The following is a 14,877-nucleotide window of genomic DNA, read 5'->3' on the forward strand; positions in this document are numbered from 1 at the left end:
TTTTGTTGGTATTGTCCGTATTTAGATAGTATCTGAATTCCTCCTATGATTTCTAGTTATTACTGTATTTAAACTCTGACAGAGAGACTCAGCTGCTGTTTCATTCTGTCAACACAGCCTACCATGTAACCTGCTTGCAAGAATGCCTGTGGTTCTGCTATACATTTTAATCTTTCACATTTATATATGTGTCATTCATTCTGGGAGCCCCAACACTCACTGATAATTTGATGAAGGTGTTTATAAACAAGTCAGTAATTCTTGTTCCCACTATCTTCTCACTTTTCTACAACTAAAGGGTAAAGGCCAGAGCAGAGGAGTTTGCATTCTGGAGATAAATTCATGGTATTGACAAGATAAATAGATGGCATTGACAAGAGCCTGTTGGGATAATATTTCATGAACTGTTGAGCAAAGATGGGGTCTACTTGATAAAGAAGAGGTGAAGCATCTTCCAAAGCAGATTGGCAATATACAAAGGAAGTCCTTAAACTAGCATAATTTGGGAACAGAAAGAGGGTTTAGGTAAGTAAAGACCCTCAGATGAACATTAATCATTTAAGAAATAGGAAAAAAGCAACATTTGGAAATCAATATAGATTATTGCTCGTGGAGGGGCATTTTCGATATGACGTCTAAGTCCGACTTTGGACGTTTTGCATAAAACGTCCAAAATCTGAATAGGAAAGAAGGTTATTTTCGAAAAAGAAAAACATCTTTTTTTTTCTCTAAAATACTGTTTCGAACAAGGTTTTGTGCTTTGGACATTTTGTTTTTTGCTCCATAAAAAAAAATAAGTGCAAAATGTAGAAAATCAAGCTATTGGGATGTAGGAGGAGCCAGCACATTTAGTGGAATGGTCCCCCAGACATCCCAGCAGAGCAATGGGGCACTCTAGAGGGCACCTCTGTGCACTTTATGAAAATATGTGGGTACAGTAGGGTTTTGGTGAATTTGGGAGGGGTCACAGTTTCCACCGCAAGTGTGACAGGTAGAGGGAGGGAGAGACCTGAGTTCACCACTCCATAGTGCACTACACCCACCACTACACTACTCCAGGAACCTGCTTGCTGCTCTAATAGACCTGGCTATAACATCTGAGGCTGTCATAGATGCTAGTAAGTCATCTTTTTAGTCACGTTTTGGAGGCATGGAAGATGGTCAGTGGGTCATCCCTGATTTCCTCTAGTGGTCATCTGGTCATTTAGGGCACCTTTTTGTGCCTTATTTGTTATATAACAGGTCTTTTGTTTTGTTCTATTATGGCTGAAAAATGTCTAAATCTTAGGAATGCCCATATCCCACCCTTAACACATCCCTGACATGACCCCTTGATATTTGGATTCATTGCAGATAAACAGCATAGAAAAAAAGTCTGGAAAATAGGTTTTGAAAGGCAGTGATGGGAGAGGCTGAACTGAATTTAATAGCAGTCAAAGAGACTTTCAAAACCATGGTAAGAGTAAAGTTTTACTGGGCTAAAGTCTATTTAGGAAAGATAGGGTGGGAATAAAGGTAGAAAGAGTGACTATCAACACAAAAAAATAATGCAAAAACAGTAGTATTAAAGGGCTTATGAGGGGAAAAAGAAGCACCGAAGATTAATGAGGAAAACAGGGTTGGAATATCAATTTATACTGTTTGATATACAGATCTCATCAGACATATTGTGGAAGGTCCACTATTAGCCATGCTGGGACCAAAGCAAAAATTTGTAAGGGGGCCTCAAAGCTTAATTTTGACTAATTTCAAATATTAATTCAAATTGTTTCCTATCGTGACATTCAAAGGTAGCATCAACTTCCCTTCCCCAGATTTCCTACAGATATAAAATCCAGGGCTGGAAGAATCTCAGATGCCTCCAGCCACCCTTTGCTGAACCCATCTTGAGGGCAGTCAGTTACCAGGATTTCTATAGCTTGAACAGAAAAAGATATCCACCTTAGAAAAAAGTTCAGCTGGTAAAGGGAGTGGGGAGCAAGGTACTTGACTCAACAGAAATCTGCACCATCTGCATTAGGGACAGAAAAAGTAAGAGTGTTTCAAAGTCCATCCTAATTCAGGATTCTTAGGGGTCCTTTTACTAAGGTGCGCCGAAAAATGGCCTGTGCTGTTATAGATGTATGTATTGGATGTGCGCAGGTCCGTTTTTTAGCGCACCTTCAAAAAAGGCTTTTTTTTTTTTTTTTTGCCAAAAATGAACGTACGACAAAACGAAAATTAGCACATGTTCATTCTGAGCCTGAGTTCTTATCATCACCCATTCACTTAGCGGTAAGGTCTCATGCATTAACTGGGCGGTAATTGTCAGCGTGTGTACAATACAGGTTACCGCCTGGTTAGCGCTGCGTGCCAGAAAATAAAATATATTTTCCGGAATGCATACTGGACGCACATAAAAAGTGAAGTTACCACCCGGGTCACATGGTAGCTGGGCGGTAGCTCCGAACTTACGGGCATTGGGCATGCGTAGGTGTCTAAACGGCTTAGTAAAAGGGCCCCTTAGTGAACACTAGCGGGACAGTTCCCCAGCCTCTGATGCAATCAATGAATCTTGGCTTGGAATCAGATTTGAGGGCCACCCTATAAGCTACTTCAGTCACAGTGGCGTCTTACTTATTAAGGCTAAGTGACTTCATTTTTGCATGAAAGTGGCAATATTTTGCACTTCGGCTTTATAACTTTTTCTGATATCTTTCTTGAGTGACTTTCTCTAATGTTTTCTGAAAGTCCAGCTACACCACATCAACTGGTTCACACTTTTTCACATATTTATTCAGATGTAGCAGATTAGTGAAGCAGGACTTCACTTGACTAAATCAATGTTGGCTCTGTCCCAATAAACCACACCTATCTATATGTTCAGACATTTTGCTCATTATAATAATTTCAACTACCTTGCTTGTTTTTTTGACATTAAGCTCACCAGTTTGCAGTTTCTTGGAGGATTTCTGGAGCCCTTTTTAAAAATTGGCATTATGTTGAACTCCCTTTAATCTTCAGGTATCATGGATGCTTTTAATAATAAGGTAAGTACAATACGGGGATTAATTTGTTCTGTGCATGCTAGATGAGTGGTATAGGATAGATTAAGTATTGCAGAAGCCAGAATTATGCTTGCACATGAATGCATAGGGAAAGTGATAACAAGCAGGTGATAGTTTCTCTGTATAAGTCTCTGAAGAGGCCTCATTTGGATTACTATCCAGCTTATTTTCGAAAGAGAAAAACGCCTATAGTGCAACCTAAATCGGGAGATAGACGTTTATCTCGCAAAGGTGCCCAAATCGGTATAATCAAAAGCCGATTTTGGGCGTTTCCAACTGAACTCCGTCGCGGAAACGAATAAAGTTGACGGGGGAGTGTCGGAGGCGTGGTGGAGGCGGAACTGGGGCGTGGTTATTGGCCGAGGAGAGATGGGCATCTTTAGCTGATAATCGAAAAAAAGGCGTTTTTACCGCGATTTTGGGTCACTTTTTTTGGACCCTTTTTTTTCATGAACAAGTCCCAAAAAAGTGCCCCAACTGCCCAGATGACCACTGGAGGGAATCGGGGATGACCTCCCCGGACTCCCCCAGTGGTCACTAACCCCCTCCCACAAAAAAAACCCACTTTACAAACTTTTTTCCAGCCTCTATGCCAGCCTCAAATGCCATACCCACCTCCATGACAGCAGAATGTGTTCGATCTTCTCACGGCCTTTCCCTGGGTCAGATGTGGCTCTCGGGTGCAGTACAGGGTCACATCAGCATTGCATTGTGGTGGGTGTAGGGTATTGGGCTCTGTGATTTCATTAGCTTGTGTTACAGTCTCACGATGTTGGTAGTTGGTAGGCTCTTCTCCCATGGTGCTTTTCCCCCTGCCTACTGGGTCAGAGTGTGCCCTGTTGTGTTTCCTGTTGTAGTCCATGCGGTAGTGGGCATTTTTGTAAGCCAGTTTTAGTTCCCTTTCCTGTGTTAGCCACGTTAGAGAACTTAGTTCTTACCTTGAATGTGGCTGAAAGAGGGCATTGTACAGCATTCTGCCAGCTCTGACCTACTGCTAATCTCAGTACCAGGGAGACTCGTTGCCAGTGGGGCACAACCTCTGATCTGCAGTTAACTGTGAGTAAACGCGGTTATTCCAATAAAGGACGTTTTCAGAGAGATTAGTCTTCAGGTGTCAACTGGTGTGCCAATGTTATACAGCAGCAACAAGTCCTAGAAGCCTGCATGTATGCAGGTCCCTGAAGCATTTTTAGTGGGTACCGCAGTGCACTTCAGCCAGGTGGCCCCAGGCCCATCCCCCCCCCACCTGTAACACTTGTGCTGGTAAATGGGAGGCCTCCAAAACCCACTGTACCCACATGTAGGTGCCCCCTTCACCCCTAAGAGCTATGGTAGTGTTGTACATTTGTGGGTAGTGGGTTTTGGGGGAGGGGGGTTGGGAGCTCAGCACCCGTGGTAAGGGAGCTATGCATGTGGGAGCTTTTTCTGAAGTCCACCGCACTGACCTAGGGTGCCCAGTTGGTGTCCTGGCATATCAGGGGGGCCAGTGTACTACAAATCCTGGCCGCTCCCACGACCAAATGGCTCTGATTAGGACGTTTTTGAGCTGGGCATTTTTATTTTCCATTATCGCTAAAAAAAAACAAATGCCCAGCTCAAAAACGTCAATTTTTTTCAAAAATACGGTCCGGCCTGCCCCTTCACAGACCCGTTCTCGGAGATAAACGCCCATGGAGATAGGCGTTTCCGTTCGATTATGCCCCTCCACGTGTACTTCTGGAGACTACATGATCAGAATGATATAACCCAAAAGGTTACTAAACTAGTCAACAATCCACCATAAAGCATATGGAAACATACTTAGGGAGAGACATTTAAATACCTCTGAGGTAGAAATATATAGGAGATGGGACTCTTTTGATAAAACTATACTATAGTATACAATGAGAGGAATTTTTGATATAACATCCAAATCCAATTTTGGATGTTTTGTGAAAAATGTCCAAAAATCCAGTAGCGAATATGGCCATTTCCATCCAGTAAAACATCCAACTTTTTGTTTTGAAAATGGCCATTTGCTAGATGTTTTTGTGCTCAGTGCAACTATCTTTTAGGACCAAAACCCACCCAAAACCTACTGTAATGGAATTCAAAACTGCATGGGAGAAACACAAAGCAATCCTGTATAGAAAGAGAATAGAACCAAACAAGCTTAGTGGTGCTTAGATGGCAACTCCAGTAATTGGGAAGTAAAGCCAGTGCTGGACAGTCTTCTACAGTCTGTGCCCTGATCCTGGTTGGACAGATTTGGATGAGCTGGAGTGGGGCTTCAATGACAGCTTCACTAGTTGGGCAACAAGGTCAGTGCTAAAAACATACAAACTCAACCCCCTGTTTGACACAATATGATCTTATGTTCTAAATAGCTGAATCTTTGCTCATTCGACTTTCCACTGTCCTTCTCCTCCTCTACTGCCTTCTAAAGATTTTGTCAACCACTTTCCTGAGCAGAATTATGAAAGAATTTCAGGAAGGATGCAATACTGTAATTATTAATCCATCAGCAATTTGATTCATTGAACCTGAAAAGTAACATAATTTTTAAATAGTATGCAGTCACAAATGTCCTTCAGTTGTCACTATAATTAACACACTGTGTTACTAAGATCTTAATATTTCAGTATTGTAAATGCTGTGTATATTTACTTTGTCATAGCAATTGAAAGAATGGTGGTTGCAGCATGAAATTTTTCATGGAACATTTTGAAGTTAATAATATGCCTTTTGTGTAAAATCCATAATGACACAAAGTAAAGTAACCTGCTTTTAGTAAAAACTTGAATATGAGTAACTCACAGCCCTTTTGATAATATGACAGTTGTAAAACTGATGATAAAATGGAGCTCTCCATGATTTGTTTGAATTCGTATTTTGGATGTTTAGATTTTCAAAAAGCTTTAGCTTCATACTCTATATGAAGCCACATTTAAAAAGTCTTTTAGGGGTCCCTTTTAGTAAAGGGTTGCTGCGTGGCAACCCGGAACTACCGCTGGCACAATGCAGATGATGGCAGTAGTTCTGCCTCCAGTGTGCGCCATTTCCGCTGCTGCTGGATTTTTTTTTTTAAATATACCGCAGGGGGTTACCCAGCAGTAATTGGGCAGCACTGCACACTGCCTGGTTACTGCCAGGGTAGCGTGGAAGCTCTTACTGCCACCTCAATGGGTGGTAGCAAGTGATTCCCCCCTATAAGGCCATGGGGTAAGTGCAAACTTATCACGTGACCATGTGTTTTTTTTTTCGGGCTTTTTACCCGCTGCAGTAAAAACAGCCCTGACGCGTAGCAAAAATGGCTGCCGCAGCTATCAAATGAGCCCTTTTTACCACAGCTTGGTAAAAGGACCCCTTAAAGCAAAAAGACAGAGCTAACTAAAAGGCCCTATACTAAGTTGAGCTAGGTGCTAATGCATGCCTAATACAGAAAAATGGCCTATGTTATTTTGGCATTTGCACACACTAACCCCTTAATTCTATAAAAGTCGCCAAAAATTGTGCACATAAATTTGGGTGTGCATTCAATTTGCATGTGCAGTTTATTTGAATAATGAGCTAATTAGTACCAAATAATTGGCTTTTAACAAGCAATTATTGGCACTAATTAGATTTAATTGGCATTTACATGCATAAATTTAGGTGCAGGATCCACACCTAAAATTTCCGCGTGATCTGAAAAAGGGGGCATGGGATTGGGAGGGTTATGGGCATAATGGGGGCATTCCTAAAATTAACATGCATTGTTACAGAATAATGGGGATATGCACCTGCATTTGCACCATGTTTCAGCTGGTGCAAATGACTTTGCCTAAAGTTAGGCGAGATTCCTGGGCATAAGCGTGATTATATGAATCGTGCCTAACTTAGGGGCCCTTTTACTAAGCCAGGCATGGCAACCTGTTTGCCCCCAAGAGGCAATGGCTCTTGGTCTACACTAAGGGAAGGAAGTGGGGGCGGGTAGAGGATTGTAAGAGAAAATGGCACCAGCTGAGGTGTGAGGTGCAACACAAGGCTGGCGCCCAACCTCCAGGCAATGATACCGGCAAACCTCACCCCCCTGGAGCAGATGGTGCATGCTCTCCTCCCACAGGAGTGTATCCATGGGGGTCAGGAGCCAGGACAAGTCAGCATAGTCTAAGGAATCAGGTGCATTTGGGAGATGACAGCAATGCTGTCCATCACATCTGTCCCACCATCTCTCCTCAAGCATGCGCACTGTGTGGTGCATCAGTAATACCACTCCCATGTGTCCCCCAGATTGTGAGGTAGGTGGTGGAGGGGGCAAGAGTGCACACCAAAGGACATGCTAAACAGTATGTAATTAGGTTCCATGGCCCAACACATCAGCAGGGAGTAGCAGGTATGGGTCAAGTCAGGGGCCAGTCAGCTGGCTGGGTGGAGAGCCCCTGTACCTGCCATGTTTCTGTGCAATTCCCCCCACCTTCAGCCATCACCAACCACTGGGTATGTCTGATTTCCACACTTTGGTGTCCTTGTGACTGTGCCCTCTACTCCCCTTCTACTATCCTTCTGTCTGTACCCACCTGCCTTTTGTCTCTCTGGTACACAGTGCACCATACCCCTTGCCTTCTGTAGTGTTGCATGTCAGCCCACACATCTTCAGATTGCGTCACAATGCCATTCCTTATAATATGTCATCTAGAAGTGCACATGGAGGGGTATGTACAGGAATTCTGCAAAACAGTGGCAGGTTAGGTGGAGCAATAGACATAGTTTCTCTGCTTTCACTATGCAGATGATGACACGGACTCAGAAGGTGAGCTGGGACCCAGCAGCCTGCAACCACAGCACCCACATGCAGAGGGGGAGCCAGAGGATGCAGCAGAGCATGTGCCAGTTGTGTCCTCACAGGAGGGCAGTGGGGGTGATGTGATGCCAGGAGAGGGCCACACTGGTAGTTCAGTGGCCCCTTCTTCTCCCAACCCACACTCCTTGCCATTAAAGAAGTGAAGATTGCTCCTACCTTTCCACTTTTTGAGGTGTGTGGTGAGTGAGGGTTCAAAGAAGACAGTAGGATGTTTTTTTTTTTAAATGACAGGGACATCGGGTTGAGTGGGGGGAGCAGAGAGGACTACTAGACTACTAGGGAACTTTTTTTTAATGGAGTAGTTGAGGAAGTCATATTGTGGAATGAATAGATGCCAGTAGTTGGGGAAGGGGGTGTCATGTCGGGGGGCTGCTAGCCTACCAGGAAATTTGTGGTTGATGCAGAAAGCTACAATTTATTTTTATTTTGGATGGGGGGAGGGGCAGAGGGAAGATGAATCATCAGATTGGGGGGGGGGGGGGGGACAACAAAACTTTTCTATGCTGCTTCAGACCTGTTGGTATATTTCTTTCTTTCTGTTTTCATTGTGTCTGTCATAAACTTCTCTGCATTACAGCGGTTTAAATTAATATCCCCCTTAGCATACATTTTACTATGCTGTGCACCAATATCTACTGTGCAAGTAAATGTCTACTCAGAACCCCTTTCTGCATTGTGCACCACATGCACATGCCTTTTTAACTCTGTGCTTCTGCCTGCGGTAGCTTTCTGCATTGGACCCTGAAAGCATAGATTATATTGCTTAAAGCAGGGAAATACCTTCTGACTTAATGCTTTTTAAATAGTAATTTTTAGATAGCAGAATGTAAAAAAGGCATTGTAAATCTACATGCACATTAGAGAGACTATCCCAGGGACAGGCTTACACTTACTCATTTACTTTTGGATTTCCAAAAGGACATACAATAGATTTCAAGGAAAATAGCAGGTGCAAGCACTTTTCCTGGATTGAATTCTCAAAAGAAAATGTTCCCTTAGGAAATTTTTGTAAGAATTGTGGGTAAAAAGTATTCACAGTTTTCACACATGAAAGTTACCTTTTACAAAACAAGTCTGGGAAAACACTTGTGATCCAGAAAACCTTCTTTTTTTTACCTTTATTCAACTAGGATGTTGTTTGCACAAGAATCTTATAATCACAGCCTGCCTTTTCTTAGAATTACAGTTTGCCTGATGTTAGCATTAAAATTTGAGAGAATACATTCCCCTTTTTCTATAGGTGATTTTAATTCATTCAAGACTATTCTTTACGAAAGGGTATACAAGTGTTTTTCTTTAACACAGTTTGATGTAATTTTGTTTTGTTGATGGGGTTTTGTTCAGTTAAAATGACATGGAAAATTTTGACATTTCCCATATTGTTTCATCTGCTCTTTCTGGTATGTGTACTTTTCACAGAGAATGCACATTGTTTTTCAATAGTGCATGCCAGAGCAAATAGTGTGCATATGCACACAGAACTGAGAAAGAGTACACACTCTTTGCAAATAGTGTGCACTGTTCACAAATGGCGTGCATTGTCTGAAGAGTGAACACTATTTATGGCAATGTACCCAAAATGAAAAACATTTTTTAAAAATTCCATAAATGACAGGAGAAACCAAACAAACTGAATATTTGGGTGCTACACACCTCTATTTATTTTTTTGTTTCTGTCAGTCAGCCCCTCTTAACCCCCTCCCTTGCTAAAAAATCTTGCATTTCTAAAAAGAAAAACACACTCAGGCCTTTTCTTCACCCCCTACTCACCTCCAACTAATCTACAGTCATAACTGTCATCACAAATTAAGGGCACTGTTTACTAAGCAGCGTTGTATGCGCGTTAACCATGTATGTGCCTATTATATCCCTATAGGCGCCTATGTGTAAAAACACTAATGTACCTTAGTAAACAGGGCCCTTGGGGTCATTTCCAGTTGTTGCTGCTTCACTAGTGCTTTGTTTAAATGGGAAATGAAAATTATATGCACCTTTCTGTGGTTTTTGCAACTACATTCAAAGCAGTTTACATGGTATATACAGGTACTTATTTGTCCCTGGGATGAGGGGTTAATTGGCTTGCCCAAAGTCTCAAAGAGCTATAGTTGGAATTGAACCCAACTTCTGAGGATCAAAGTCGGCTGACTAACCACTAGGCTACTCCTCCAGCAGACCCAAGGCTGGAGCCATTTTGTTGACTAGACCATTTGCTTTATCCATTTCTGTGAAGGGGTAGGCGGCTTGCGTATGTATATGTGTATGTGTTTGTGTGAAAATGAGGCTAACAGTATGTTTGAGAGACTGGATTAATTTGCATATAGATGCTTGTGGTGTTGGGTGACAGAGATATTCTCATTTGTGTTGGCTTGTTTGCATGAAATAGAGGATGACGGTTGGTGTTTGTGTGTCTATCAGAAACAATATCTGTACATCCATGTCAGAGAGAAGGATGCAATGCATGCTTGAGATGTCCTTGCAGATTTTCATCTGTGACCATTCTTGGTCAGTGAATATGTGCATGTTCTTGTGTGGGGTGGGATGCCACATTGTAGGATCTTGATATAATTAATTCACTTATTTTTCTAATGTCATGAATCTTACAGGTATGATTTTGTTAGCAATGGAAAGTTACATAAGTCAAAATATACCATGGATGGAAATTGGCAGAAAGTTCTGTGAAGAACACCTAGAAAGAGAGAAAATATATTTTCTGCAGGATTAAAGTGGCATAGGTAGGGACAGGAATGCATTAATTGCATAAGTGAAAAAAAGCTATGTAAATATAATCGATTGTGCATCCTTATGCATATGCATCTAGAGTGCAGACATAATGTAGGTAGCTGAAGAAGCTGAAATAATATTTTCAGTGTAATATTGTAAATTGACTGTGGCATATTTCTTTTTTATTGGCCAATTCAAAACAGCAGCAAAAGGTTTGTAATCATGTTTTATCCTGCAGTGCAGAGTTCCGTGCCACTTCTACTGGATGAAGTTTCTATTACCTCTTTCCTGGTTCATTTTTGTTGGGCAGGGAGCCAATAACTTTCCTACATTTGAACAACTTAGCTGACAGAACTAATGTGGCAGTATGTCAAAATTTTGTAAATTAAAGCTGTCATATGACACTGAGAAGGAGATTGCAGAAAATGTGCATAGAGAGCAAATAGCTTAAACCTTAGTATAATGCTAAAGCTTTGGCCAAGCCAAAACATAATTTCTTTTATGTTATTATTTTGTCTCGGCAGCTTTCTACTTTCTTGTTTTATTAGTTTGATCTAATTCTTGCTAGGAAAAGGGGTTGTGTTTAAAACTTTGTCATGCTTTTAAAAATGCCATTTGTAGAAATTGTTATCTAGCTGTTTACAGATGACGTTTAATGTGAGCAAGTGTCATCTTCAACTCCTCCCTCTCCTTCTCTGCACATATCCAGCAGATAGCCAAGACCTGTCGCTTCTTCCTCTACAACATTAGCAAAATTCGCCCCTTCCTCTCTGAGCACACCACCCGAACTCTCATCCACTCTCTCATTACCTCTCGCCTTGACTACTGCAACCTACTCCTCACCAGCCTCCCACTTAGCCACCTATCCCCCCTTCAGTCCATCCAGAACTCTGCCGCACATCTTATCTTCCGCCTTGACCGATATACTCATATCACCCCTCTCCTCAAGTCACTTCACTGGCTTCCGATCAGATACCGCATACAGTTCAAGCTTCTCCTACTAACCTACAAATGCACTCGATCTGCAGCCCCTCCTTACCTCTCTACCCTCATCTCCCCTTACGTCCCTACCCGTAACCTCCGCTCTCAAGACAAATCCCTCCTTTCAGTACCCTTCTCCACCACCGCCAACTCTAGGCTCCGCTCTTTCTGCCTCGCCTCACCCCATGCTTGGAACAAACTCCCTGAGCCCATATGCCAGGCCCCCTCCCTACCCATCTTCAAATCATTGCTCAAAGCCCACCTCTTCAATGTCGCTTTCGGCACCTAATCACAACACCTCTATTCAGGAAATCTAGACTACCCCAACTTGACATTTCGTCCTTTAGATTGTAAGCTTTTCAGAGCAGGGACCGTCTTAGTTATTAATTTGTACAGCGCTGCGTAACCCTAGTAGCTCTCTAGAAATGTTAAGTAGTAGTAGTAGCAAGTACAAAGTAAATGCATGTGGGAAAGAGGAACCCAAATTATAGCTACGCAATGCAAGGTTCCACGTTAGGAGTCACAGACCAAGAAAGGGATCTAGGTGTCGTCGTTGATAATACTTTGAAACCTTCTGCTCAGTGTGCGGCGGTGGCTAAGAATGTCAATAGAATGTTAGCTATTATGAGGAAAGGAATGGAAAACAAAAATGAGGATGTTATAATGTCTTTGTATCGCTCCATGGTGCGACCGCATCTCGAGTATTGAGTTCAATTTTGGTCATCGCATCTGAATAAAGATACAGTGGAATTAGAAAAGGTGTAGAGAAGGGCAACGGAAATGATAAATGGGATGGGACGACTTCCCTATGAGGAAAGGCTAAAGCAGCTAGGGCTCTTCAGCTTGGAGAAAAGGCGGCTGAGGGGAGGTATGATAGAGGTCTATAAAATAATGAGTGAGGTGGAATGGGTAGATGTAAAGTGTCTGTTTACTCTTTCCAAAAATAATAGGACTAGGAGGTATGCAATGAAGCTACAATGTACTAAATTTAAAACGATTCAGAGAAACGTTTTCTTCACTCAATGTGGTAAAGGCACATTTTTGTTTTCAGTTTAAGGTCTACCATCTTGGTACTCCCTAATATTCATCTGTCCTGGTTATTTCATTCACAGTGCTCTCTTGACAGCCATCGCTTAGTGCTCCCAGTATTTAAAAAAATCTCACTAGGTATGCACAAGGAATTCAGCATTTTTTTCTTTTTGGCTCCAAAATTTTGGAATGCCCTACCTGCTTATATTAGATCTGAATTATCTTTTACAAAGTGTAAAGTTCAATTGAAGCTTCTTATTTTGAATCACCCTATGGGTCAGCACTTACATGATGTCCTAAGTTCTTCCGGGCCTAATCATACTTGAGCAGTTTCTTTCCTTGCTTACCCATTTCTCTTGTCTTTCCCATCCATTCCCATCCATTTAGGTATATATACTTATGTGTTTGTTAAACTCTTCTATTAATTTATGGTGTTCCGTTCTTAAATTTGTTTATTATATTTTTCTATGTAAACCCCTTTGACCTGATCTCAGAGAAAGCATTATATGAAATACATGAATAAACAATAAACTCATAATTTCCATTCTCCATAAATCCCCACTAACCCCTTTTCCCTGAAGTTAACCCCTTTTGGTCTTTTTATTTACTAGCAGAGGAAAATATCTATGTTACGTTTCCGCATAGCAGAAAACTTTCTAACGTAGGATACCTCATCTAATTCCAGATCAATTTTCAATGGTGGTGGGGATCAGATTTTTTTTTTCAATGCAGGCTGCAACCTTTAAAAAATATATATATGTTCAGACTCACTATGGGAGTAATTCCATTAGAAGTCACTTAGTAAGAACATGCATAAATAAATTCTATTAATTTACACATGTAGGTGTTTCAAGTTTTCAGGTTTCTTTATTGATTTGCTGTACTGCTCCTCAAAAACTGTCGGAGCAGTTTACACATATAAATATAATTCAATAAGACAGAATGGTACACAGAACCATTTAGATAGAAAAAATTTAGCAAAGTTCAATAAATCATAGCAGTACCTGCTAGGTCATCCAGGTCATCCTGTCACACCGATGATCCGCCCCCCACACCCGGCATAAATAACACAAATAAATCAAGAAAATGCAGCCTCAAAGAAGGTCTTTACATTAATCTACAAGATTTCTTGCCCAAATTTAAAACTAATGTAAAAGATAAGAGTATTCCAAAGACTAGAGGCCATAACTGTAAAGATTTTTTCCAAATATAATCATAGTGAATTTGTTTGAATGTGAGCACAGTAAGTAGGTGTTGGTGTTGGGATCAAAGAGTACGTGGAGGGGTATAAGAAGTCAGCAAGCATGAGAGAAACACAGGGAGAATAGTCTGAAGGACTTACACACATAAATGTTGTTTTATAGAATGCTGGCTATTGAAAAAATATGTACCATGCTTTGATGGCATGTTTTTGCCAGTGAGCATATGCTTGGGCAGAGTATACATGCACATGCATCAATTATACAATACTATAATTTATATACATTCATGCATATATGCAAATGTAGGCATTTAAACCAGCTATCAAGCTTTCGTAAGTGGTTGAGCCTAGATGCACATGCATTCTCTGCCACTTATGTTAGTATTATGTACAGAAAAGTAAGCACCTCATTTTCTACATAGAGTAGGCCTAAAATAGTCATAAATGTCTAAGCCTCAGTTTTATCAAATTGGGGTATACACATCTAAGACTGAAGAAAACACAAAGAACAAGAGGGCATGGTCTTTGTATGTTTTGGGTGGGAATAGAATGGGCCTAAAAAAAGGAACATTTATTCTCCATTTCAGAAGGGGAATGAGCATCTTTGTATGAACCAATCAACATGGAAATTTGTACCTGCTACCTAGGATGTCTAGTTTTCAGAAAAGTGCTCTTTTTGAGCAGTTCTCTACTGCAGGAATCAAGAAGGTCACACTCTTAATCCCACATTGGTTGATGTTCACTTGAATATGAAACTGGCAAGGAATACTGTGCTCTGTGATAGTTTTGGGAAAAATAAATGCCTATGCTTCCATTCCACAGCATGAACACTTTTTGATTCATAGTTCAGACATTTATTTGTCTTAAATAGATATTCATGCTGTAAGTAACTGGTGTTTAAACATCCATTTCCCTATTTATTTTATAACATGTTCTACACCAGCAAATTCTGTTCTAAAATACTAGCAGACCCTGAGATATCCTGACCTGGACATCTCCATTTTTAATTTGCATGTCCTTTCTAAAATGCATTTCATAGTAGGCACCCTATTATAGAATTGTCTCCATGGGTAGAT

This window comes from Microcaecilia unicolor, chromosome 2, assembly GCF_901765095.1.
Source record: "Microcaecilia unicolor chromosome 2, aMicUni1.1, whole genome shotgun sequence".
Taxonomy (NCBI): domain Eukaryota; kingdom Metazoa; phylum Chordata; class Amphibia; order Gymnophiona; family Siphonopidae; genus Microcaecilia; species Microcaecilia unicolor.